Genomic DNA, 27,171 nt, shown 5'->3' on the forward strand with positions numbered 1-27,171 from the left:
GGGGGGGGGAAAAATAGATATGCTATTAAAGATTCAATTATTAACGTTCAAAAGACGCGAGGCCAAGTTATGGGCTATTATCGTAAGCTAAAGGATTAGGGTGTTTAGATACTCTGATGCTGTGCTGCCTGGTTCCCGGTTGGTGACACCTGATTCCTTCCCAGTTATTTTTTTTTAACCTTTGTCATTGATAGGGGTTTTGATTTATGTTTTTTTTTCTTGCTGGTGATTTTCTTTCTTTTTCCTTTGGATTTTGATAATATAATAGATAACTCTTTTGTTCAATTGTAAATAATGTAAACATTGATAAAATTATGATAGAAGGAGAAGAGAAGGAAAGAGAATTGTAAAACATTTTTGTTGTTAAATCTTATTTTATGGTCATAATTTTGGTCCGTGCTCTGGATTGCCTTATTATGACAATATTGTACAATGTTTTAATTTTTTTTCTTTCTCGAGTCTTGTAACATTGTACAATTGCTTATATAGTAAAACATCAATGAAATAAAATATTTTAAAAAGGTATGGGAAAGAGAACAATAGTGAATGATTAGTTGTTTATTGGATTAGAGGAAACGATGCAAAGGTAGCGTCGGCACCAGAATGAATGTTGGGGGGGGGCATTACCGTGTTTGAAGGGGGCACAGTGCAAAGCTCATAAATTCATTCAACGGGGATGGGGGAGGGCTGTTACCATCACTCGTTCCTACCATGTAGATGCCGAGACCACTGCTTTTATGGTGTCAAGCATCATTAGCTGCCAGTGACGCTTGACACATGCTAGTGATGAGGCCTTGGATGGGGGGAGAGTCTTTAGCATGTGTCAAGCTGGAAGCTACTGATGCGCACGTTAATAACACCAGTGGGTGTGAGGGCGGGTCTGGTGAGTGATGACTACGACGGTTGGGGGGCATAGCACCTCGCTTGGAGGGGGAAATGCCTTGCAGATGCTCCCCTCTTGACGCCGACCCTGTACAATTTCAGTTCTGAGAGGTCAGTACTAAGGCCACCGCTTTTCTTAAAATATATAACTGATGGTATTTGATATGGTGTTTCCACATATGAAGTTGGCATGGAGACTGTGTGATAGATATCAATAGATTAAGGGAGACCTGGACATATTGATGGAAGGAGTACATTAGTGGAAGATTAACCTTAAAGGTGAAAAATATTAATTGTTACATTTTGATAGAAAAAAAAAATTTGAAGAGGGTAAATTCTAAGTGGGGGGGGGGAGGTCAAGAGAAAAAAAAAAGATATGGTGATAATATGTTGAATATGGCAGGATGAGTTGAGAAAAAAGTACATCGTCAGCTTCAGAGGCAATAAGACAAGAAAGTTGTGAAAGGTTTCAGGTGCAACTGTTCAGTCCTAAATGCCACAATTTGAGAAAATTCAAAGGCTTTTGGAAGGGTGTTGAGTAAATTTACTAAAATGGCACCCAGGATGAGAAACATATGTTCTCTGGGTAAACTTAAGGATCTCGGTCATTCTCCTTGCAATGAGATCTTAAGGAGATATTTAAAATAATAAAAGTTAATAATAATCAATTCATTGTCATATACAAATGCACTGAAATTCTTAGTTGCTACAGGAGAACAGATAATTTGTAGAAAATCATCTAAAAGGAACTGCACAATAAAAAAAAAGATAATAATTATTCACAGTTATTCTGATGCAAAAATACGTGACTTAAGCAATTGTGCAGATAGTCCTTTTGTGGTTATTAGAACAGTCTCCTGATTATTGTAACAAGGGGAGGTACAAGCTCCTGATCTTCAGGCTTCTGTGCCTTCCACTCAAAGGTATCAGTGAGAGAAGTACACAGCAGTGAGGAGAGTGAGTGAGATATAATAGAGAAAAAATATTCCCCTTCACAAAGGGTCGAGAACGGGCAGGAATGGAAGAAGGTAAATGGCAAAAGAACCTAAAGATACTTGAGAATTTTTTACATGGTAACTAATATCTGCAATGCACATCCAGGAATAATAGTGGAGGCAGATGAAAAGGAAGATGAATAAGGATTTTCACATGGGGAAACAAACTGCGATTGATAATGCATTGATCTCATTCAAATTCAAGAGCTCATTTCAACCCATTACATGACTCTGCTGTTGATAAGACACTAATTTTGATTCCAACATGTTTCATTTCGTATATTAATTGCATCAGCACCAATAGACTCAAAATTCTTGAACACCTGAAAAACTGAGTGGTCAACGTTGCTAGTAAAACACTGAAATCTATAGATGCTGGAATTGGTGTAAAAGCACAAAAATGCTGGAGGTCTCATTGCATCCATAGGAGGTAAATGCCTGAACCTTTTTTTCAAGGCCTGCCCTTTCTTCCCTTCTCCCCAGCCTTTTAGTTCAGGCACCTGCATGCTTTTTTTCCTCAAGACTTGAAGAAAGATAGACCTGAAAAATTGGTTATATTTCCTCACCTCCTATGGACACTACAAGACCTGCTGAGCTCAGTCAACATTGTTAGATTGTCCAGAGGACCTTCTTTTGAATGACCCTCCATTTCAAACTTTGGTTATACATGGAGCCAAGGCATTGTGGCCCCTTAATTGATTTGTGCACATTTCTTATTGTGAAGGAGATTTCACTTATGTATTCTTCCACTGTAAAGTATGAAAGGAAAATGTAGTTTGCAAGCACAGGTCTGAAATTGGAGGAGAGGTTGAGGGTTAAGCGAGACTTCTCAGAGGGGGAAAAAAATGATGGGCACTGATTGACATCTTGGAGGTTGCTTAGACCAATAGGACATGGGAGTTGTGATCTGCTGCAGGGACAAATAGTCAGATGAGAGGCAGTGGCAAGCTTCCCATCTCTCAGACATACAGCAGAAATCTAACTACAAAACTGGGATAACACACTCATTGAGACCAAAGGAGGAGATCACCTTCCAGGAATATGATAAATAAAGCTTTCATCAGTTAATTTAATTGCTTCAACAGTGTGCGTCTTTTCATCTTTGAATTTAAAATGCTTAAAATTTTTATATAATTTCTGACAAGTATTGAATATTGTGAACATTGGAGATATTCACAAACGTTCAACTTTCACAGGGATTAAATGAATTTTTCATAACAAGAAAAAGCAATATGGCCAATAAGCTCATGTCGCTTTAAGAAATCAGCTCAGCATCTCTTGGAATCATTGAACTCAATCTGTCCACAGAAGCATATCTTTTGAAGCTCAATATTTAATAAACCCCTGTTACTTGTTTCATAAGTCTTTCCCTGCAAACAGGTTTAGTTTAATTTTTCTCATTCAGTGAAGGAAAGTGGGAAATTTCGGAGAACACAGAACATTGCACCACAGTACAGGCCCTTTAGACCATGATATTGTGCCATCCTACCCCACAACAATCTAATCCTTTCCATCTCTTACCCATAACTCTCTATTTTTCTCACATCTTTGTGCCTATTTAAGTAGCTTTTGAATGTCATTATTAGACCTCCCTCTACAATGCATTCCAGGCATCCACCACTCTCTGTGTAAAAAACATACCTCTGACATCTCCCCTAAATTTTCTTCTATTCACCTTAAAGAGACACCTTTTAATGTTTACTGTTGTCACTCCAGTGTGACAGATTATGTTGTGTTCGTATTGTATATAGATATGTTTTTGGGATGTAAATTGGGGCATGTTTTTTTTGTGTAGGGTCATATACAAACACTTTAAAACAGATCTTATTTAAAATACTGGAGGTCTGCCAAGAGCCTTTGCAAAAGCTTTGGAGAGTGCCCAAGAGACTTCACTAATGGATTATTGTTTACAAAAAGGCAACAGATGAAAGAATTTGTTGGAGCCACAGACTGTCTGGAATGGAACTTGCTGTTCTAGTAGGGTCATGTGGTTTTGGAAGCAGAGAGAGTAAAACAAGTTTTCTCTCTGAGAGAGAGAGGGGGGGAGACATTTCAGTTCTGCAGTTTTACAGTCAGCAGCAGCAGCTGGAACTGGAACAGGACAAGCTGGCAAGCTTGTGGAAACCCCCATTTGGAAGATGGGTTGTGAGTGCTTAGTTCAGCCTGGTCAAAGCCCTTGTGGTTCATGCAAGAGGAGAGAACAGGCTGTCTAATATTTCACTTGAAATAAAAGAAACAAAATGGAACTCTGTGTGGTGACCTCAAAGAAAGAGGTTAACATCTGGAGAACCCTGAGAAGGCAAGTTTCTTCGGCAAGACACTGAAGTGGCTGATTAAAATGGAAACAGTTGTGGGTGTCCAACGAGCAACAAATCTCTCTCTGAAACCTGACAAGAACCTTCCTGAATGGTAAACATTTACCTTTCAAGCACCAAAGCCTAAATGTTAAATTCTGTGCACAGTATAAGAATTGCCTGCAACCAGTGAACTTGGAAGAATGAGAAGTGAGATTGGACTGTGAATCAAAGAACTTTTCTGAACTTGCACACACATTATATACACGTGCGCTTAGAATTAGAAGGGGGTTAAGTTAGGTTAATTAAGTCAATAGTGGTAAGTTTTCGTATTTAAAGCTAATGAAGAGTAACTTTTGTTTAAGTAACCATTTGTCTTGGTGAATATCTATTGCTGCTGGATTTTGGGATCCTCTGGGCTCGTAACACCAGGAAAAAGGGTGCTGGCTGGCTGTTCACCCTACATACTCCCCTCATAATCTTCATGTGTCATTTTCATTGGTGGACTGGAATTTAAATTTGATTGCAAGGCTGGTAAAGTTTCAAAAATGAGACTAGTATTGAAGAAATACTAGAGATAGCACAGGGTAGAATATGAGATAGGACAGGGTGGAATATGAGATAGGACAGGGTGGAATATGAGATAGGACAGGGTGGAATATGAGATAGGACCGGGTGGAATATGAGATAGGACAGGGAGGAATATGAGATAGGACAGGGTGGAATATGAGATAGGACAGGGTGGAATATGAGATAGGACAGGGTGGAATATGAGATAGCACCGGGTGGAATATGAGATAGAACAGGGAGGAATATGAGATAGGACAGGGTGGAATATGAGATAGGACAGGGTGGAATATGAGATAGCACCGGGTGGAATATGAGATAGGACAGGGAGGAATATGAGATAAGACAGGGTGGAATATGAGATAGGACAGGGTGGAATATGAGATAGCATCGGGTGGAATATGAGATAGGACAGGGAGGAATATGAGATAGGACAGGGTGCAATATGAGATAGGACAGGGTGGAATATGAGATAGGACAGGGTGGAATATGAGATAGGACAGGGAGGAATATGAGATAGGACAGGATGGAATATGAGATAGGACAGGATGGAATATGAGATAGGACAGGGTGGAATATGAGAAAGGACAGGGTGGAATATGAGATAGGACAGGGAGGAATATGAGATAGGACAGGGTGGAATATAAGATAGGACAGGGTGGAATTTGAGATAGGACAGGATGGAATATGAGATAGGACAGGGTGGAATATGAGATAGGACAGGGTGGAATTTGAGATAGGACAGGGTGGAATATGAGATAGGACCGGGTGGAATTTGAGATAGGACAGGGAGGAATATGAGATAGGACAGGGTGTAATATGAGATAGGGCAGGGTGGAATATGAGATAGGACAGGGTGGAATATGAGATAGGACAGGGTGGAATATGAGATAGGACAGGGTGGAATATGAGATAGGACAGGGTGGAATCTGAGATAGGACAGGGTGGAATATGAGATAGGACCGGGTGGAATATGAGATAGGACAGGGAGGAATATGAGATAGGACAGGGTGGAATATGAGATAGGACAGGGTGGAATATGAGATAGCACCGGGTGGAATATGAGATAGGACAGGGAGGAATATGAGATAGGACAGGGTGCAATATGAGATAGGACAGGGTTAAATATGAGATAGGACAGGGTGGAATATGAGATAGGACCGGGTGGAATATGAGATAGGACAGGGAGGAATATGAGATAGGACAGGGTGGAATATGAGATAGGACAGGGTGGAATATGAGATAGGACAGGGTGGAATATGAGATAGGATAGGGTGGAATATGAGATAGGACAGGATGGAATATGAGATAGGACAGGATGGAATATGAGATAGGACAGGGTGGAATAAGAGAAAGGACAGGGTGGAATATGAGATAGGACAGGGAGGAATATGAGTAAGGACAGGGTGGAATATAAGATAGGACAGGGTGGAATTTGAGATAGGACAGGATGGAATATGAGATAGGACAGGGTGGAATATGAGATAGGACAGGTTGGAATTTGAGATTGGACAGGATGGAATATGAGATATGACCGGGTGGAATTTGAGATAGGACAGGGAGGAATATGAGATAGGACAGGGTGTAATATGAGATAGGACAGGGTGGAATATGAGATAGGACAGGGTGGAATATGAGATAGGACAGGGAGGAATATGAGATAGGACAGGGTGGATTATGAGATAGGACAGGATGGAATATGAGATAGGACAGGGTGGAATATGAGATAGGACAGGGTGGAATATGAGATAGGACAGGGTGGAATATGAGATAGGACCGGGTGGAATATGAGATAGGACAGGGAGGAATATGAGAGAGGACAGGGTGGAATATGAGATAGGACAGGGTGGAATATGAGATAGGACAGGGTGGAATATGAGATAGGACAGGGAGGAATATGAGATAGGACAGGGTGGAATATGAGATAGGACAGGATGGAATATGAGATAGGACAGGGTGGAATATGAGATAGGACAGGGTGGAATATGAGATAGGACAGGGTGGAATATGAGATAGGACAGGGTGGAATATGAGATAGGACAGGGAGGAATATGAGATAGGACAGGGTGGAATATGAGATAGGACAGGGAGGAATATGAGATAGGACAGCATGGAATATGAGATAGGACAGGGTGGAATATGAGATAGGACAGGGAGGAATTTGAGATAGGACCGGTTGGAATATGAGATAGGACAGGGAGGAATATGAGATAGGACAGGGTGGAATATGAGATAGGACAGGGAGGAATTTGAGATAGGACTGGTTGGAATATGAGATAGGACAGGGAGGAATATGAGATAGGACAGGGTGGAATATGAGATAGTACAGGGTGGAATATGAGATAGGATAGGGTGGAATATGAGATAGGACAGGGTGGAATATGAGGTAGGACAGGGAGGAATTTGAGATAGGACCGGGTGGAATATGAGATAGGACCGGGTGGAATATGAGATAGGACAGTGTGGAATATGAGATAGGACCGGGTGGAATATGAGATAGGACAGGGTGGAATATGAGATAGGACCGGGTGGAATTTGAGATAGGACAGGGAGGAATATGAGATAGGACAGGGTGGAATATGGGATAGGACAGGGAGGAATATGAGATAGGACAGGGTGGAATATGGGATAGGACAGGGAGGAATATGAAATAGGACAGGGTGGAATATGAGATAGGACAGGGTGGAATATGACATAGGACAGGGTGGAATATGAGATAGGACAGGGTGGAATATGAGATAGGACAGGGAGGAATATGAGATAGGACAGGGTGCAATATGAGATAGGACAGGGTGGAATATGAGATAGGACAGGGTGGAATATGAGATAGGACAGGGTGGAATATGACATAGGACAGGGTGGAATATGAGATAGGACAGGGTGGAATATGAGATAGCATCGGGTGGAATATGAGATAGGACAGGGAGGAATATGAGATAGGACAGGGTGGAATATGAGATAGGACAGGGTGGAATATGACATAGGACAGGGTGGAATATGAGATAGGACAGGGTGGAATATGAGATAGCATCGGGTGGAATATGAGATAGGACAGGGAGGAATATGAGATAGGACAGGGTGCAATATGAGATAGGACAGGGTGGAATATGAGATAGGACAGGGTGGAATATGAGATAGGACAGGGAGGAATATGAGATAGGACAGGGTGGAATATGAGATAGGACAGCGTGGAATATGAGATAGGACAGGGAGGAATATGAGATAGGACAGGGTGGAATATGAGATAGGACCGGGTGGAATTTGAGATAGGACAGGGAGGAATATGAGATAGGACAGGGTGGAATTTGAGATAGGACAGGGAGGAATATGAGATAGGAACCGGGTGGAATATGAGATAGGACAGGGTGGAATATGAGATAGGACCGGGTGGAATATGAGATAGGACAGAGTGGAATATGAGATAGGACAGGGTGGAATATGAGATAGGTCAGGGTGGAATATGAGATAGGACAGGGTGGAATATGAGATAGGACAGGGTGGAATATGAGATAGGACAGGGTGGAATATGAGAAAGGACAGGGTGGAATATGAGATAGGACAGGGAGGAATTTGAGATAGGACCGGGTAGAATTTGAGATAGGACAGGGTGGAATATGAAATAGGACAGGGAGGAATATGAGATAGGACAGGGTGGAATATGAGATAGGACAGGGAGGAATTTGAGATAGGACCGGGTGGAATATGAGATAGGACAGGGTGGAATATGAGATAGGACAGGGAGGAATATGAGATAGGACAGGGTGGAATATGAGATAGGACAGGGAGGAATATGAGATAGGACCGGGTGGAATATGAGATAGGACAGGGTGGAATATGAGATAGGACAGGGAGGAATATGAGTTAGGACAGGGAGGAATATGAGATAGGACCGGGTGGAATATGAGATAGGACAGGGTGGAATATAAGCAACAGTCCATGCCTGTATTGACAGGACAATAGAACTAGACAAGTATAGTGCAAGTAATGGAGGATATGAGGTTATAATATACTCCTTCTCCTTCTCCGATGTTAATATTGCAAACTGCTCTGATCGAATAGTCATTTATAAGTGCTAGCTTTTTCAAGTTTGTAATCAGAGCATTGAATTAATTTGTACTGCCAATAAGCTGTGGATTGCAGGTATCCTTTCCAGCTAGCAAGTGATCACAGCTCCAGACTTTCACTTTTATGTTTATTTTTTTTAAAAAGGCATGTCTTAGGTAGTTTTCAACAAATAATATCAAGACCATAAGTTCATCAATTATAGGAGCAGAAATAGTCTATTCAGCTCATTGAGTCTACCCTGCTATTTCATTATGAGCTGATCCATTTTCCCTCTCAGTCCTATTTCCTAACCATCTCCCCATAACCTTTGATGCCCTGACTAATCAAGAACCAATCAATTTCTGCCATAAATACATCCTACGACTTCGCCTCCATAACTGCCTGGGGCAAACAATTCTACAGATTTACCATCCTTGGCTAAAAGAAATTCCTCTGCATCTCTGTTCTATGCAGAGACCCTTCAATCCTGAAGTTGTGCCCTCTTGTCCTAGACTGTCCCACCATGGGAAGTAACCATTCTATATCTACCCTGTCCATGCTTTTTAACATTTAAAATGTTTCAATAAAATCCAGCCCCATTCTTCTAACTTTCAACGAGTACAGACCAGCAGCTAACCTTTCATTCCCAGAATCATCCTTGTGAACTTCCTCTGAACCCTCTCTAACATCAGCACATCCTTCCTCAAATGAGGAGCCCAAAACTGCTCACAATACTCCAAGTATTGTACCTCTTTAATCTACTGATGTTGGGATCAGGCCATTGCCGGACCTCAGAAAATGCTGGAAAACAGAAATTGATCCCTATGGGAACCCCCTATGTAAGCATATCAAAGGTAGAACAAAGTTTAAAACAGGAAATAATACTGTGGGGCAGCTTAGTTAGCTCAACACCTTTGGACTGGGTTTCAAGCCCTGCATTGTCTGTAAGGAGTTTGTACTAACGGCAGCAAATTCAACCTTTAAAACCCCAGCGATCGGGACCGGGGTTCATGTCTCGTGCTGTCTGTAAGGAGTTTGTACTAACAGTGGCAGATTCAAACGTGCCTGGCCATGGGTGTTGCTGGACCACAGAGTGCCGGATAAGAGAGGTACAACCTCTCTTAAAAAGAAGCAGGAGAGGAGGCAAGACAATTGGATTTCTTCAAATGAATGAATGTCATTTTAACCTTGAGACTCCCATTTTACAAATGCTCACATTTTACAAATGCTCATTAATTTCTTTATTATTAATATTACAAAGCAGTAAAGTACGAGTGACCTTGTTGCATTGCACTTAATTTTCCTTTCCTCTAAAACCAATAATAACCTTCATAATTGCAAAATTATTTATTAAATGTCATTAGCAAAAAAATCCCAGTCTTGAAATTGCATTCAATATTTAATCTGCAAGATCATTACACACATTAGCATGCTTACATAAAAAAGATACATTAATTGTGTAGTAGAGATATAATATTACCAATCTATATGGCATATTATGTCTTTTCATATCCTGATTTGTCCTATCTTCAAGGGTAAGCAATAACAAACAGTTGATTCTTGAACCCAGATACACTTTTTTTTACCCTATGCCCTCTTTGATTGAGCACGGTGATGTACTATGGTGACAGATATAGCTTTTCTTAGAACCAGAGAATATGGCCTCTTTGGCCCTTCTAATCTGTGCGGATCGAGTTTTTTTGCCTAGTCTCACTGACCTGCACCCAGTTCATCGCCCTCCATTATCTCCATATCCATGTACCTATCCAAATTCCTCTTAAATATTAAAATTAAATATGTATTCACCACTTCAACTGGAAGCTCATTATACAACCACCCCCCCCCCACCCTCACTCTCTATGTGAAGTAGTTCCCCCTCATGTTCCCCTAAATATTTCCCCTTTCACTCTTAACCCATGTCCTCTGGTTTGTATCTCACTTATTCTCAGTGGGAAAAAAGCCTATTTACATTTACCCTGTCTATCCCCCTTATAATTTTAAATACCTCTATCAAATCTCCCCTCATTCTTCTACAATCCAAGGAATAAAGTCTTAACATGTTTAACCTTTCCCTGTAACTTAATTCCTGAAATCCGGTAAACATCCTCGTAATTTTTTTCTGCTCTGTTTCCATCTTATTGATATCTTTCCTGTAGTTAGGTGACCAAAACTGCACATATTATCCAAAATTTGGCCTCACCAATTCTTACACAACTTTAGCATAACATCCCAACTTCTCTACTCAATACTTTGATTTATGAAGCCAATATGCCAAAAGTTCTCCTTACAACCCTAGAAAACCTGTCACGCCACTTTCAGGGAATTATGTATCTGTATTCCCAAATCCTCTGATTTACTGCACTCAGTGCCCTACCTTTCCTGGTTTGTCCTTCCAAAATGCAACAACACTTCTCACTTGCTGTCATTAACTTCCATCTGCCATTTTTCAGCCCATTTTTCCAGCTGGTCCAGATCTCTCTGCAAGTTTTGAGAACATCCTTTGATGTACACAACACCTCCAATCTTAGTGTCATCTGCAAATTTGCTGATCCAATTTACCACATAATCATCCAGACCATTTGTGTTCAGTAAAATGCAAACAAAAATGATCCCTGAGGCGCACCACTAATCACAGACCTCCAGTCTGAGAAGCAGTCATCCACCACTAGTCTCTGTCTTCTTCCATCCAGCCATTGTCAAATCCAGTTCACTACTTCACCGAGGATACCTAGCATTTGAACCTTCCTCACTAACCTCCCATGCCGGACCTTGTCAAAGACCTTAGTAAAGTCCATGTAGACAACATCAACTTTCCTGGTAACCTCATTGAAAAACTCAAAAAAAGATTGGTTAAACATGACCTACCACGACTATCTCTAATCAGTCCATGGCTATCCAAACAATTGTATATCCAATCTATTAGAACACCTTCCAATAATTTGCATACTACTGACGTCAGGCTCACCAGCCTATCATTTCCAGGGTTACTTTTGGAGGCTTTTTTAAACAACGGTACAACATTAGCTACTCTCCAATCCTCTGGCACCATACCCATGGCTAAAGTAATTTTAAATATTTCTGCCAGAGACCCTGAAATTTCCACACTAGCCTACCTCAAAGTCTGAGGGAATATCTTGTCAGACCATGGTGATTTATCCACCCTTATTTGCTTGAAGACAGCAAGCATTTCCTCCTCGTTAATCTATATAGGTTTCTTGACTTCACTGCTTGTTTCCCTTGCTTCCCACAACTCTATGCCAAAAATGGAATCCAGATAGTGAGCCCAGTCTCTCCAATAACTACATGCACAACAATTTTAGTGTACAGTCTTTGGCTAGGCATACCATTCACAGTGCCCTCCATAATGTTTGGGGCAAAGACAATTTTTTTTTCCTTTATTTGCCCCTTTGCTCCACAGTTTTAAATTTGTAATTGAACAATTCACATCTAATTAAAGTGCACGTTCAAGATTTTATTCAAGGTTATTTGGATACATTCTTGTTTTTCAGCCTCATATAATGGCTTCTTTGACCTTTATTGGTGCCACTCTGATCCTCATGTTGAAAAATGGCAACTACAGACTGCAAAGGTAATCAAGATCTAAGAAGCAATCCCAACTCTCTTATTCCTGCATCAATGAAGCAATTTAATGCACCTGAGTACTTACAAACACTTGTGAAGCCAGATAACCAAAACATCATGATGTCCTGTAATGAGGGAACTATGTATAAAAAATGCTGTAATTTCAAAATGGTCAAACCAAAAAGTATACAAATAACCTTGAATAAAATTTGAAATGTGCACTTTAATTAGATCTGAATTGTTTGATTACAAATTTAAAACTGCAGAGCTGACTGGAAATAAAGGGGCAAAAAAATCATGTATTTGTTCCAAATATTATGGAGGGTGCTGTATTTTATCCTGAACATTGGATGGATTGCAACCATTGACCTCAATGCATGATGCTTCAGAGGTATGAGGTTGACACATGCAGCACAACAAATCCTGCATGGAAGTCAATTGGTTTCATTATTTAGATAACTTCTCATTAAGCTGCTAGAGAAATCTGTAGAAATGGAAGAAAGAACATTGAATTCACCATCATATGGTGGAGTTGAAGCAAATTACACATGTGTATTGAATGCAAAACTTGAGGGAAAGTGGAAAGGAAGCCTACACTGAAATCATTTGATTAAGAAGGATTAATGAGTGCTTATGTGCAGCATAAATGCAGGCAATGCCCAGAAGTCTCAAACATCGTGTTTGATTTCTGTAATGTTTGGATATCTGTGCGGAATACTATGTATAATGCTCAGTGCATTGAAACCAATCAAGCAAACCTAGAGGTGTGTTCAGTGGCCAAACTATCAGTTTATGATTAAGCACTAAAAGCTAAATTGTACAGTTACTTTAACATCCCCACGCCAATCATAATCAAAAGGTTTGTTTGTAGTATGCGAATTGGAATGACAGGAGATGGATTTTGGCCCATGTTTTCATCTTTTCGGGTAGTTTCCCGATCTCAGCAGGTTTATGTTGGCACTGGAGGTGTTAGACATTTTAGCAGAAGGTGAGAGGGAATTTCAACCTTGCAAATTGATCAAATCAACAATAATAATGGTATAGTGTACTGTGTGGCCAAGTCTGATGAAGGAGCCGAGCAGCTACACAGAAGGATCTAGGAGACATTTGCAAGTATGCAAAATAGTGGCAGATAGATGTGCAGTAGATGCAATGAAATATAAGGAAATTTGTTTGCGAATGAGTAAGAAACGATGCATACCTAACGAAGCAGTAGCTATGAGAGAACTGGAGAGAAAACTGCCATTAGCAGCTAACATTTACTGTTGCTTTATTATTACCAGTAAACAAGATGATTTTACAAAGAACGACTGATCAGCCATTCACATCCAGCAAGATCCTGCTCCTGTGGAATCATCTTAAAGTCATAGCGTTAACCACCAGAGAAACAGACCCTTCAGTCCAAGTCGACCAAGATATCCTCCTGTGCTCATCCTATTTCCCTCATATCCTTCAAAACTATTCCTATCCATGTCCCTATCCAAATTTATTTTATGCCCACCTCTACCATGTCCTAAGGCTGCTCATTCTATATACTTATCACCCTCTCTGTGAAAATGTTGCCACTCATATCCCTTCTAAATATTTCCCCTCTCACTTTAAACCTTTGATCTCTAGTTTTAGGTTCCCTTATCCTGGGCAAAAAAAAAGGTTGTGATCATCCATTTTGTCTCTGCCCTTCATTTTAGAAACCTCAATAATGTGACCCCCTCAGCATGCTAAGGAAAACCAACCTGGCATATTCAATGTCTCCTTTTTACTCAAGCACTCGAGGGCGAGCCGGTTTGGAGCCACAAGCTTTATCGTCAATTCCCATTTCCTTTGGATAGAACCGTGCTGTTGGTAAAGCAAAATTATCCTCATTTTGCCAAATTAGCAGTTTGAGGTTATGCCATATCTTTATAGTTTCCTTACTAGTCCGTATCTTGAATAAGATCATCAGACATAGGTGAAGAGATAGGCTATTCAGCTCATCGAGTCTGCCCCCTTCATTCAATTATCCAGTTATTTTCTCCAATTTCAGTGAGTGATCACTAAGTTGGGGTGGCATTGTTGGCGCAATGATTAGCATATCGCCTTTAAAACGCCAGTGATTGGGACCGGGTTTGGAATTCCATACTGTCTGTAAGGAGTTTGTACATTCCCCCCCTGTCTGCATGGGTTTTCCCCGGGGCCTCCAGTTTCCTCCCACTGCTCAAAACGTACTGGGGGCAGGAGAGGGTTAATTGGGTGCAAATTGGGCGGCACAGATTTGTGGGCTGAAATGGGCTGTTACCGTGCTGTACGTCCAAATTTAAATTCATCGTGAGTGATCTAAACTGAGGAATTTTACAGCAAAGGAGCAAAAACTAAAACAATATCAAATGAATATTTAATGAGAAAAAGGAATTGAAAAAATTTGGACCCTTTTCACTTCAAAGGAAAGCTGTTGAAAGCTACCATTCAGAGATGTGAGGATTGGTGGGGCGAAGGGGGAGAGATGGTGCTGAATTTCCAGGATCTTTGATCATCTTTGATCATCTTTGTCAGATCAGTATTGTAAAATCAAATGGATAAAGCTTCAGGAAAAGAATCAGATGGGTATGTGACATGAAGTACAAGAAAATGTGCAAATTTCTCCCTATTAGTTTATTGAGAAATCACCATTCACATCCTGTAGGAGGATAATCCATATGAGCCCCCTGAAGTTATCTCCCCCCCCATTAGTACCTAGCTTTGATACTAATATTGGTTCTGATCCTGTGCAGAACCAGTACACAAGTATGTTGTGTGTAATAAGAACAAAGCGTTATATCAATGGGTTTATATATCTTAATTGTCTGTTTTTAAAAGCTTAAGCATTTTCTTTTATAAAAAATTTGAACCATATCAACCAAAATACACATCAACATTTCCCTCTTGAATATACACAGTGTCATTTTCTCCCCTTTTTCCCCCATCCCTTCCCTCCCTCCTTCCCACTCTCTCCCCACCCACTAAACGTTCAACATATATGATACATTAAACCCATTAAACAATGTCATCACACAATGAAAGTAAACAAGAAAATTGTGTCATCTTCTTCTCATTCTGTCATTTTAGGGGGTGGAGGTCTGTGATAGGTCCTGTCTGTTGTGTTCCATGTACGGTTCCCAAATTTGTTCAAATACTGTGACATTATTTTTTTAATTATATTTTTCCAATGGAATACATTTATTCATTTCCATGTACCATTGCTGTACTCTCAGGCCCTCTTCTGATTTCCAGGTTGACATTATACATTTTTTTTCTACAGCTCAGGCTATTAAAATAAATCTTTTTTGAGCTTCATCCAAATTGAGGCCTAGTTCTTTACTTCTTATATTACTTAGAAGAAAGATCTCTGGATTTTTTGGTATGTTGCTAAGCTTAAGCATATTCAAGGCTGAAACTGATAGGTCAAAAGATTTTTGGAAACTGTGGAATCAAAGGAAATGAGGATGGGAAGGAATCTGGACAAGGTAAAAGATTAGTCATTATGTTATTGAATGGTAGCACAAGCTCAGGGCACCTGCGTGCCCTATTCATGTTTATTTTCCCCTTTAGGTCATAATGCCTCAAGTGTTCAGCCAAGAATTTAGGTTGAATACTCAAAGACAAATAAAGAGCGGATAAGCAGAACCAGTATCTATATTGTCCTATTTAAACCAGATAATATTTCATTTTATCACCGCAGATTGAGTTCTGATTGGAGCTGAACACTATCTGCTGATACTGTATTTGAGTGTTACTTGAAGAAGGCTGTAATGACTTTGAAAGCGGTGAAGAGAAGGTTCATCAGATTGATTCCAGAGATGAGGGGGTTAGCCTATGAGGAGAGATTGAGATGTCTGATACTGCACTCACTAAAATTTAGAAGAATGAGAGGGGATCTTCTGGAAATGTAATGTGGTGATATGTTTCCTCCATTGTATATAGTATTGTTGGCTGCTGTATATATGGAGCTGGCCCACCCACTGATGACTCGTACCCTATGACTCCTCCTCCCTGGTCTTGGGCCATAAAGGTTGAGTCACCTCACCTTTCCTTCCATTCCTATACCTGGATCTGGGCCAGCAAGGTTCTTCTGTATATTAAAGCCTATTGTTCCCTCAGCCTAGTCTTGGTGGTTACTGATAGTGTACTACGTGCATATAATTATGAAAGGCATAGATAAGCTAGAGCTGTGGTTCTCAACCTTTTTCTTACCACTCACACCACCTTAAGTACTCCCTGTGTTATAAGTGCTATGTGATTAGTAAGGGATTAATTAAAGTGATATGTGAGTGGAAGGAAAAAGGTTGAGAACCAGTGAGATAGGCAAATTGCTTCCTTTGGTGCTAGATATTAGATCTAGGGGGCATCGCTTCAAGATTTAGGGTAGTAGATTTAGGAAGGAGATGAGGAGGAGCTGCTTTTCCAAGGGTGGTGAATTTATGGAATTCACTATCCAGTGAAGCAGTGGAAGCTACCTCTGTAAATATATTTAAGACAAGGTTGGATAAATTTTTATGTAGTAGAGGAATTAAGGGATATGGGGGGAGTCACGTGACATCGAGGACATAGGACGTGGGATTCTTAAACCCCTGGGAAAATAGAAGAAAATGATTATTTAATTGAAGTAAACAGAGATTAAAATACGGAGGAAGAATATAAGAATAGTCCATTTACTTTTTAAAATGCCTTCAAAGAACGGAATTGTTGCTGGAGTGCAAGAAGTTATTATTCCTGGATAAGAAGAGAGTACTTTAAGGCAGAGAAATCCTGGATCTGGAGTGATAACCAAGGCCATTCAGAGAGCTGAGTTGCTAGGAGCAGCAGTGAGTGTGACCAGCCCCTTGACTGGCGAAGATGGCATTGGGCCATGGAAAGAAGATTCTTTAAGCAAGGTCAGAGGGTTGAGTTCAAGTGAGATAATTGATTTCAACGGCAAATTAGCAATTGTTGTGGAACAAGGACAGACAAGATTTCGAGAGGTTGCTTCAGTCTATGAAAATGTTAAAGAAATTAAATATAAAACTATGGCTATACAAAAGGATACAGAGAATTCTGATGGAGAATTGCAACAGATGGTATGGGAAATTTGGGATATCAAAATGATGTGGAAAGAAATAAATTATTTAAGATCTGAGGTTAACAAGATGAATGAAAAATACAAGCAATTATCAACAAATATGATGCAAGTACAAGAACAACAGGATGAGGAAAATCAGAAGATTATGAAGGTGTATCGAAAGGTTAAATATATAAAGGAGAAGCTCAAAAATTTGGAGTCCGAAGTTAAGGAAGAAATCGTTGAGAGGAAGATAAATTAAGAAAAAAATTGATAAGATGGAAAATTTTAGTAGGAGAAACAACACTAAGATTGTTGGTTTGGAGGAAGAAGAAGAAAAGCACGACATGATTCAATTTCTCCAAGGTTCTAAGGTTCTGGGGGTAAATCAATTTGAAGGTTCAATTGAAATTGATAAAGGACATAGAGACCTCAGACCATGACCTCAATCAAATGAGAAACCTCGCTCTATTGTAATTAAATGTTCAAAATATAGAGATAAGGAAAAGATTCTAGCCTTAGCAGCAAAAAAATTAAGAATAAGGAAAAGTCCACTTGAATATCATGGTTCAAAGGTTTTTTTAAAATCTGGATATTCATGCATAGCTATTACCTAAGAGGAGATAGTTTAATGAAGTCAAAAGAAGTCTTTTGGAAAAGGGATACAAGTTCACATTACGTTCTCCAGCGACGATGAAAATTGTAGTACCGGATTGCAAAAATAATTTTTTTAATGGATTGAAAACAGGCAACAGACTTTGTGGAAACTTTGCCTTCGAATAGGCTGTGTAAATGAGAAGGAATTATTTGGATTGAGACAAGGGACTAGTAAATTAGAGACTCTGTTCAGATGTAACACCTGGGAGGTGAAGGGTGCCGGAGTCCATCGGCTGCTGTTTATGGGCTTCTTTGTGGCAATGAGCCACATCCAGCACAATAGAAGAGGGGTGGTGCTATATTCTTTAGTGCCAATAAGGGGTAGGGTGGGGGGCAAAGTTCTACTATCATATATCTATCTCTTTGGCTTGGCTTCGCGGATGAAGATTTATGGAGGGGGTAAAAGTCCACGTCAGCTGCAGGCTCGTTTGTGGCTGACAAGTCCGATGCGGGACAGGCAGACACGGATGCAGCGGTTGCAGGGAAAAATTGGTTGGTTGGGGTTGGGTGTTGGGTTTTTCGTCCTTTGCCTTTTGTCAATGAGGTGGGCTCTGCGGTCTTCTTCAAAGGAGGTTGCTGCCCGCCAAACTGTGAGGCGCCAAGATGCACGGTTTGAGGCGATATCAGCCCACTGGTGGTGGTCAATGTGGCAGGCACCAAGAGATTTCCTTAGGCAGTCCTTGTACTTTTCTTTGGTGCACCTCTGTCACGGTGGCCAGTGGAGAGCTCGCCATATAACATGATCTTGGGAAGGCGATGGTCCTCCATTCTGGAGACGGGACACACCCAGCGCAGCTGGATCTTCAGCAGCGTGGACTCGATGCTGTCGACCTCTGCCATCTCGAGTACTTCGACGTTAGGGATGAAAGCACTCCAGTGAATGTTGAGGATGGAGTGGAGACAACGCTGGTGGAAGCGTTCTAGGAGCCGTAGGTGATGCCGGTAGAGTACCCATGATTCGGAGCCGAACAGGAGTGTGGGTATGACAACAGCTCTGTATACGCTTATCTTTGTGAGGTTTTTCAGTTGGTTGTTTTTCCAGACTCTTTTGTGTAGTCTTCCAAAGGCGCTATTTGCCTTGGCGAGTCTGTTGTCTATCTCGTTGTCGATCCTTGCATCTGATGAAATGGTGCAGCCGAGATAGGTAAACTGGTTGACCGTTTTGAGTTTTGTGAGCCCGATGGAGATGTGGGGGGGCTGGTAGTCATGGTGGGGAGCTGGCTGATGGAGGACCTCAGTTTTCTTCAGGCTGACTTCCAGGCCAAACATTTTGGCAGTTTCCGTAAAACAGGACGTCAAGCACTGAAGAGCTGGCTCTGAATGAGCAACTAAAGCGGCATCATCTGCAAAGCGTAGTTCACGGACAAGTTTCTCTTGTGTCTTGGTGTGAGCTTGCAGGCGCCTCAGATTGAAGAGATTGCCATCCGTGCGGTACCGGCTGGTTCGCTGCAAGCTCAACCTTCACTTCAAGCCAAAGCCCAGGAACAGTAAAGCCCCCAGAAAGAGGTTCAATGTTGGAAACCTGCAGTCAGACGAAGTGAGAGGAAACTTCCAGGCAAACCTCAAAGCAAAGCTTGATGATGCAATCCACCTCACGGACCCATCCCCTGAAACCCTCTGGGATCAGCTGAAGACTACCATACTGCAATCCACTGAAGAGGTACTGGGCTTCTCCTCCAGGAAAAACAAGGATTGGTTCGACGAAAACAGCCAGGAAATCCAGGAGCTGCTGGCAAAGAAGCGAACTGCCCACCAGGCTCACCTTACAAAGCCGTCCTGTCCAGAGAAGAAACAAGCCTTCCGTCGCGCATGCAGCCATCTTCAGCGCAAACTCCGGGAGATCCAAAATGAGTAGTGGACTAGCCTCGCCAAGCGAACCCAGCTCAGCGCGGACATTGGCGACTTCAGGGGTTTCTACGAGGCTCTAAAGACTGTGTACGGCCCCTCACCCCAAGTCCAAAGCCCGCTTCGCAGCTCAGACGGCAAAGTCCTCCTCAGCGACAAGATCTCCATCCTCAACCGATGGTCAGAACACTTCCAATCTCTTTTCAGTGCCAACCGCTCAGTCCAAGATTCCGCCCTGCTCCAGCTCCCTCAACAGCCCCTAAGGCTAGAGCTGGATGAGGTCCTCACCCAGGATGAGACATATAAGGCAATCGAACAACTGAAAAGTGGCAAAGCAGCAGGTATGGATGGAATCCCCCCAGAGGTCTGGAAGGCTGGCGGCAAAACTCTGCATGTCAAACTGCATGAGTTTTTCAAGCCTTGTTGGGACCAAGGAAAACTGCCTCAGGACCTTCGTGATGCCACCATCATCACCCTGTACAAAAACAAAGGCGAGAAATCAGACTGCTCAAACTACAGGGGAATCACGCTGCTCTCCATTGCAGGCAAAATCTTCGCTAGGATTCTCCTAAATAGAATAATACCTAGTGTCGCCGAGAATATTCTCCCAGAATCACAGTGCGCAAACAGAGGAACTACTGACATGGTCTTTGCCCTCAGACAGCTCCAAGAAAAGTGCAGAGAACAAAACAAAGGACTCTACATCACCTTTGTTGACCTTACCAAAGCCTTTGACACCGTGAGCAGGAAAGGGCTTTGGCAAATACTAGAGCACCTCGGATGCCCCCCAAAGTTCCTCAACATGGTTATCCAACTGCACGAAAACCAACAAGGTCGGGTCAGATACAGAAATAAGCTCTCTGAACCCTTCTCCATTAACAATGGCGTGAAGCAAGGCTGTGTTCTCGCACCAACCCTCTTTTCATATATCTATAAATGGAGTTATATTGACGCTTTATTTTACTTTCGAGAATTGATTCAACACAGAATTTAAATTGGATGATGGAAGGGATATGAGATACTTAATGGATATATGATTAATTAGGATTAATGTTAGAGATATTGGAATTTAATATTTGGAATTGATTTAAAATATAAGAGATCCAATTGAAATTGAAAAGCACAAAGAGCTCTTAGACCACGGCTATAATCAAATGAGATTTGATGGAAACTTTGCCTTTTTAATTGGCTGAGTAAATGAGAAGGAATTATTTGGAATGGGGCAATGGGCTAGTAAACTGGAGACTTTGTTCTGATGTAATATGTGGGAGGTGAAGGCTGCCGGAGTCCACCGTCCATTGTTCGAGGGCTTGTTTGTGGCAATAAGCCACTCCTCATATGATAAAGGTGAGGGGTGCTATATTCTTTAGTGCCATAGAAGGAGCTCTATTAATAAATATATGCTTATGAATGGAGTTATATAGATTTCATTGATGTTTTATTTTACTTTAGAGAATTTAAATTGGATGGTCGAAGATATATGAGATTTTTTATAGATATAATGACTGATTAAGATTAATATTTAAAGTATAAGATTTACATATTTGGAAATGTTATACTGTGTTGGTTTAGGTAATCATTTACCCCCTCCATAATATATATATATATATATATATATGTGTGTGTAATATCCACTCCATTTTTCCTTCTTTCATTTCAAGTTTTTTTTTTCATTTTATTTAGGGAGGGAGGCTTAGGTCTTTTTTTCTTTGGATCTTTGGGGGGAATTGGGGGGGGTTCTTTTCTTCTTTTTGCTGTTTTCTTTTCAACTTATAAAAACCATATATGACAAATTATGAATGAAATGTATGCAACGTAAATGATTGTATGGCATCTATAAATATTTTTTATTAATAAAAAAAGGGATATGGGGAAAAGGCAGGTAGATGGAGATGAGCCTATCATCAGATCACCCATGATCTCATTGAATGGCAGAGAAGGTTTGATGGGCCGGATGGCCCACTTCTGCTCATATTTCTTATGTTCTTATGAAGGAACTTAGTAAGTCAAACAGCATCACCCTTTTTTGAGGGCATTAGCTTGCAATATCAACCATTCCTTTTTCTCCCACTGATGCTGCTTGAGTCATTGAGTTCTTCCAGCAGATTCTGCTTAGCTTCAAATTGCAACATCTGTGTTTGCAGCCTCCTATGTGTCAAATGCTAATTAAAGCTTTCCAATTTGGGCCAGTCGCCAGGTGTTTCTCTTTAACCCTGAAGATCTTTTTTCTTTACAAACATGTATGAAATTCTGCATCAGAAGATACAAGTGAAATTGATTCCACTCTCAGAAAAGTCCATTCCAGATTGTTAAAGCTTCCTGTGTGATGAAAAGTGCAATTTCTCCTCTGGTTCATTTTTATTACTTGAGATTTTGTTACACGTCAACAATACCCGGAATAATTTGAATCAACGTATCTCATTGAATTAGCCATTGAGTGTTGTAGTTCTGTGCTTCCAGCATCAACTACTCAGCAAAGAAGTATAATCATGAATTCACTGACTGCATTTAGACTTGAGAATAGCTGATGACCTCAGTGGTGGGAGTAGTAACAGATTTAGTTTCCGTTTCTCTGATAAATATTTTTATATTTTTCATCATCTATGATTCCCCCTGGAGTCAAGCATAATAGGGTATGTTTGTTTTTCCACATACTCAAGCTCTTGCCCATATGAATTCGCTGCAGATTAGCAGGACAGGCTGAGTATGCTTTAAAATAAAATAAATGCACTTTCCAGTATAGGAGAACTAGGCTGATGAGGGATAAATCTTTACCATCCACTAAAATCACCCATAAGGATGCCACATAGTATTTTCCGTTGAAGAGTAGAAAAGTGGTTTTTCTCCAATTATTGTATTTGTTGGAATTAATGCTTTAGCAATTTCTGCTATTTTTAAATTTGCCTGAAATATTTAGACTGTTACCTGGCACTGCTTCAGCACCTGCAGTCTTTCATTTTGCTCCATTTTAATGCTTTTATTTTATGTAGAGGTCGGAGAAAGCTCATGATCGGAGACTACTTTGAATTCTTCGCATGATGGGTTTGACTGAAAGGATTCAGACCCGCAAATGTCTGACTGGATTTGAAGGGTTGCCTCTTACCCGGGAATCACGCAAAACATCAAACCTCAGAATTTAGCCCTTTTTGCTTTCTCTCTTTACTGGTTTTGATATGTTTTTAAGTTGAACAGTTGATCAAAAGAAAGAAATTGGTCTAAAGCCACATTTACTAACCAGCACAGGCACAGTACTGTTCTGATCTGACAGACATTTTTTCCCAGTTGAATACAGAGAATTGTTTATCATTGTGCGCAGGGTCACAAATACAAAACTTGCTTTCCAACAGCAGGATGAGGAGTTATTCTCCACTGGCACTCACCAATGATATTTGCAAGTGCAATGGAAGATAGTAATTTAATGGAGGTGACTTTGCAATGATGAACAGATCAGATGCACAATTAGGTAAACTTTGTTAAGGTACAGCAACAGCGGTAACGATTGTAAGGCACAGCATTGTTGTGCTACATCAAACAGTTTCAGTGTATCTGCTTAAAGTGAATTTCACCTGTGATCAAATTTTTGTTGGTGGAAATCAGAAGTAAATGGGAGAAAGGTCTATTTGTTGGTGGAGAAACTCAGAAGGCTGAGTATTGAGGCAAATCAAACAGAAAATGTCAAGGCAAAGAATTGTTGGAGGAACTCAGCAGGGTCAGGTGGTAAGTACAAGTGAAAATTTTGAAAGACATTCAGTCAGGTGCACGGATAAAAATGTGTTAGAAGGGTATGCGCCAAATATAGACCAATGTGACCTGCTTGGGTAGACAACTTGGTTGGAATGGACATTGTTGTGTTGAACAACCTGTTTCTGTGCTGCAAAGCTCGATGGCATTATGACAGCACGATAAATAATTTGACAATGGATGTTATGTGAAATTACTAAGTTACAGTAAAAATACTGTAAACCATTGGTTTCTAATGGGATATCAATATTTTTTACCTATGCTTCAACTCCAGATGATGATAGGTGGAACTCTCCATGGTGACCATTCGGATTCGCTGTCTCTAGCTCTTTGAAAGCTATTCCCTCTCTATATGTCTGAGCATGTACTCTTTCTCTTTCTTTTATGATCTAAATTTCACTGAGTTCTTTAAAAAAAGTTTCCCCAAACCCTTGAGTCAGTGTTAAAATTATGTAAACCATAAGTTACAAAACATAAACTTATCCATAAAATAGAAGCAAACACAGAGGCAAAAAATATCAATATAATAGACCTCTAATAACAGGAAAAAAAACTGCCATTCATTAATATGCTTCACCACAACATCCACTATTAGTTCCCCACCCCCCCCCAGGAGTCCTATATATTTGCCCCATTTTTGTCTATGGATGTCCAATTTATTGAACTGTTTGAGACACGTGTTCAAATGCTGCCACCTTGTCCATTTCTGAGGCCATCTCTTGAAATGATGGTTCCCCCACATTCTTCCAGCCTACCATTATACTGGTCAGAATCCAATTTTAAGAGTATTTATTCCCCAAATAACTCAAGTGTGTCTCCCAAGACAAAATGTCTGGGGCAAAAAGGAATTTGAATACCTGAAACTTCAATATACTTATGTATCATAATCCAAAATTCTTGAATTCTGGGATGTCCCTTTATCCACCTCATAGTGCCAGCATTCAGGGGTATTTTTCAACCCTAATCTATATAACCTTTCTGGAGTCCAATAAAACAGTGCAGAATCTTTAACTGAATTAGGCGCAGTCTCAGGTCTCTTGACATCATTTTGATTTTTTTTTTACAAATTTTGTCCCATTCTTCCATCTCAATAACCACACTCAGGTCTATTTCCCAAGCTCTTTTAAGACCCAGCAGAAGTTTATCCCCCAAGATATGTGTTAAGGCTGAATACTAAAATGAGGCTTCATGACCTTTACCATATGCATCCAGTACAGTGGACAATATCTTAGCAACTTGGGGGATTGCTGTGTAGAACCAAAAGTTGTGTAAGATATCTCCAAAGTTTTGGCCTAGAGATATCATACTGTTGGATTAATTGATTAAAAGATTTTAAACTGTCAACATTTAAAAAGGCCTCCCAGTTTAGTTATACCTTTCCCTTGCTATCTCCTCCAGAACAAAAAGGAACTTGTCAATACACAACTTTGCATTCATCCAAATACTCAAGGTTTCATTCAAATATGAATTAAATTTAAATAATCTGGCTAATTTATTTAGAACAAATGAATATGAAATATAATTTGGTAAGATCTTGTCTCAGGAGGTAACTTAATAGACAAACATTGTAATGGAGGGATAGGAAGAAGAGCAGAACACTCAATATGAATCATACCAATAAGAGGAGTCTGGATTAATGCAAATTTCCATGTTTATTGTGCCATTCTTGTGTGTTTGTTTGATACAGGAATGATTCATATCCCACCAAGGTGCTCCTTTGGAGAAAATTACACTTATTTGCCATCTAATTGTTATCATCCAAAATAACTCATTGTAGCTAGCTGCTACAAGCTATGGCTCTGCGGAGCCTATAGCACAGGAGACGTTATAGCTGTATGCAGGTTAGCTTAGAACGAACACGCTGTTCCCAGAAAGAACAACACGAACCCAATTGAGTGGAGTTTACACACTGATCTTTATTGGGCTCAAAGCCCTTCTTTTATTCTCAAGCTGAGGGGTGTGGTCAAAACCTTCTCAGCACTGATTGGTGTGTTTGTGATCCGCTTTCCCTGATAGGCCAGTTAAGTTCTTTTGGTTGTGAACAATTAGAGGGCCGCGCTGCGGACCTCGTGCAGCCTGCTGGATCGTTGCATTGGTCCTTCATTTTGTGAGGCCCCGTGGGGAAGCTGCGAAGGACTGCAACATCATGATTTTTACATTTCCAAGTGATTGTTACAAGTTCAAGTTTATTTATCATCTGATTGTACCAGTAAAACCCAATGAAACGGTGTTCTTCGGTCCACAATTCAAAATAGGGCAAACACAAATCTTCTTTGGCTTGGCTTCGCGGACAAAGATTTATGTCCACGTCAGCTGCAGGCTCGTTTGTGGCTAACAAGTCCGATGCGGGACAGGCAGACACGGTTGCAGCGGTTGCAGGGGAAAATTGGTTGGTTGGGGTTGGGTGTTGGGTTTTTCCTCCTTTGTCTTTTGTCAGTAAGGTGGGCTCTACGGTCTTCTTCAAAGGAGGTTGCTGCCCGCCGAACTGTGAGGCGCCAAGATGCACGGTTTGAGGCGATATCAGCCCACTGGCGGTGGTCAATGTGGCAGGCACCAAGAGATTTCTTTAGGCAGTCCTTGTATCTTTTCTTTGGTGCACCTCTGTCACGGTGGCCAGTGGAGAGCTCGCCATATAACACGATCTTGGGAAGGCAATGGTCCTCCATTCTGGAGACGTGACCCACCCAGCGCAGCTGGATCTTCAGCAGCGTGGACTCAATGCTGTCGATCTCTGCCATCTCGAGTACTTCGACGTTAGGGATGAAAACGCTCCAGTGAATGTTGAGGATGGAGCGGAGACAACGCTGGTGGAAGCGTTCTAGGAGCCGTAGGTGATGCCGGTAGAGGACCCATGATTCGGAGCCGAAAAGGAGTGTGGGTATGACAACGGCTCTGTATACGCTTATCTTTGTGAGGTTTTTCAGTTGGTTGTTTTTCCAGACTCTTTTGTGTAGTCTTCCAAAGGCGCTATTTGCCTTAGCGAGTCTGTTGTCTATCTCATTGTCGATCCTTGCATCTGATGAAATGGTGCAGCCGAGATAGGTAAACTGGTTGACCGTTTTGAGTTTTGTGTGCCCGATGGAGATGTGGGGGGGCTGGTAGTCATGGTGGGGAGCTGGCTGATGGAGGACCTCAGTTTTCTTCAGGCTGACTTCCAGGCCAAACATTTTGGCAGTTTCCGCAAAACAGGACGTCAAGCGCTGAAGAGCTGGCTCTGAATCTTACATGTATTAGAGAGCTGTTCTAGCAGTTGGTCATTCTTACAGCAGTCTCACCGCTCGTGGGAAGAAGCTGTTCCTCAGCCTGTTGCTACTGGCTCTGATACATCTTTAATCTCTTTCCTGATAGGAGTCACTGGAAGATGTTGTGGTAAGGGTTTTGCAACCCCTCTTTTAACAAGGTCCTATAAATCACATTAATGGGGAGTGCGGTGGGGGGGGGGGGGCGTGGGGAAGAGATCCCAATGCTCCTCTCTGCTGCTTCTATGGTCCTGTGGATTTACCTCTGATCCAAT

At 41.0% G+C, this 27,171-nt stretch overlaps 1 protein-coding gene across 1 annotated transcript in view; it reads left to right on the top strand.

Moving 5' to 3' along the window:
- dcc (DCC netrin 1 receptor) overlaps window positions 1-27,171 on the top strand; it is a 718,171-nt gene that overhangs the window by 327,530 nt on the left and 363,470 nt on the right. The window lies entirely within an intron of this gene.

Source organism: Narcine bancroftii, chromosome 3 (assembly GCF_036971445.1).
Source record: "Narcine bancroftii isolate sNarBan1 chromosome 3, sNarBan1.hap1, whole genome shotgun sequence".
Taxonomy (NCBI): domain Eukaryota; kingdom Metazoa; phylum Chordata; class Chondrichthyes; order Torpediniformes; family Narcinidae; genus Narcine; species Narcine bancroftii.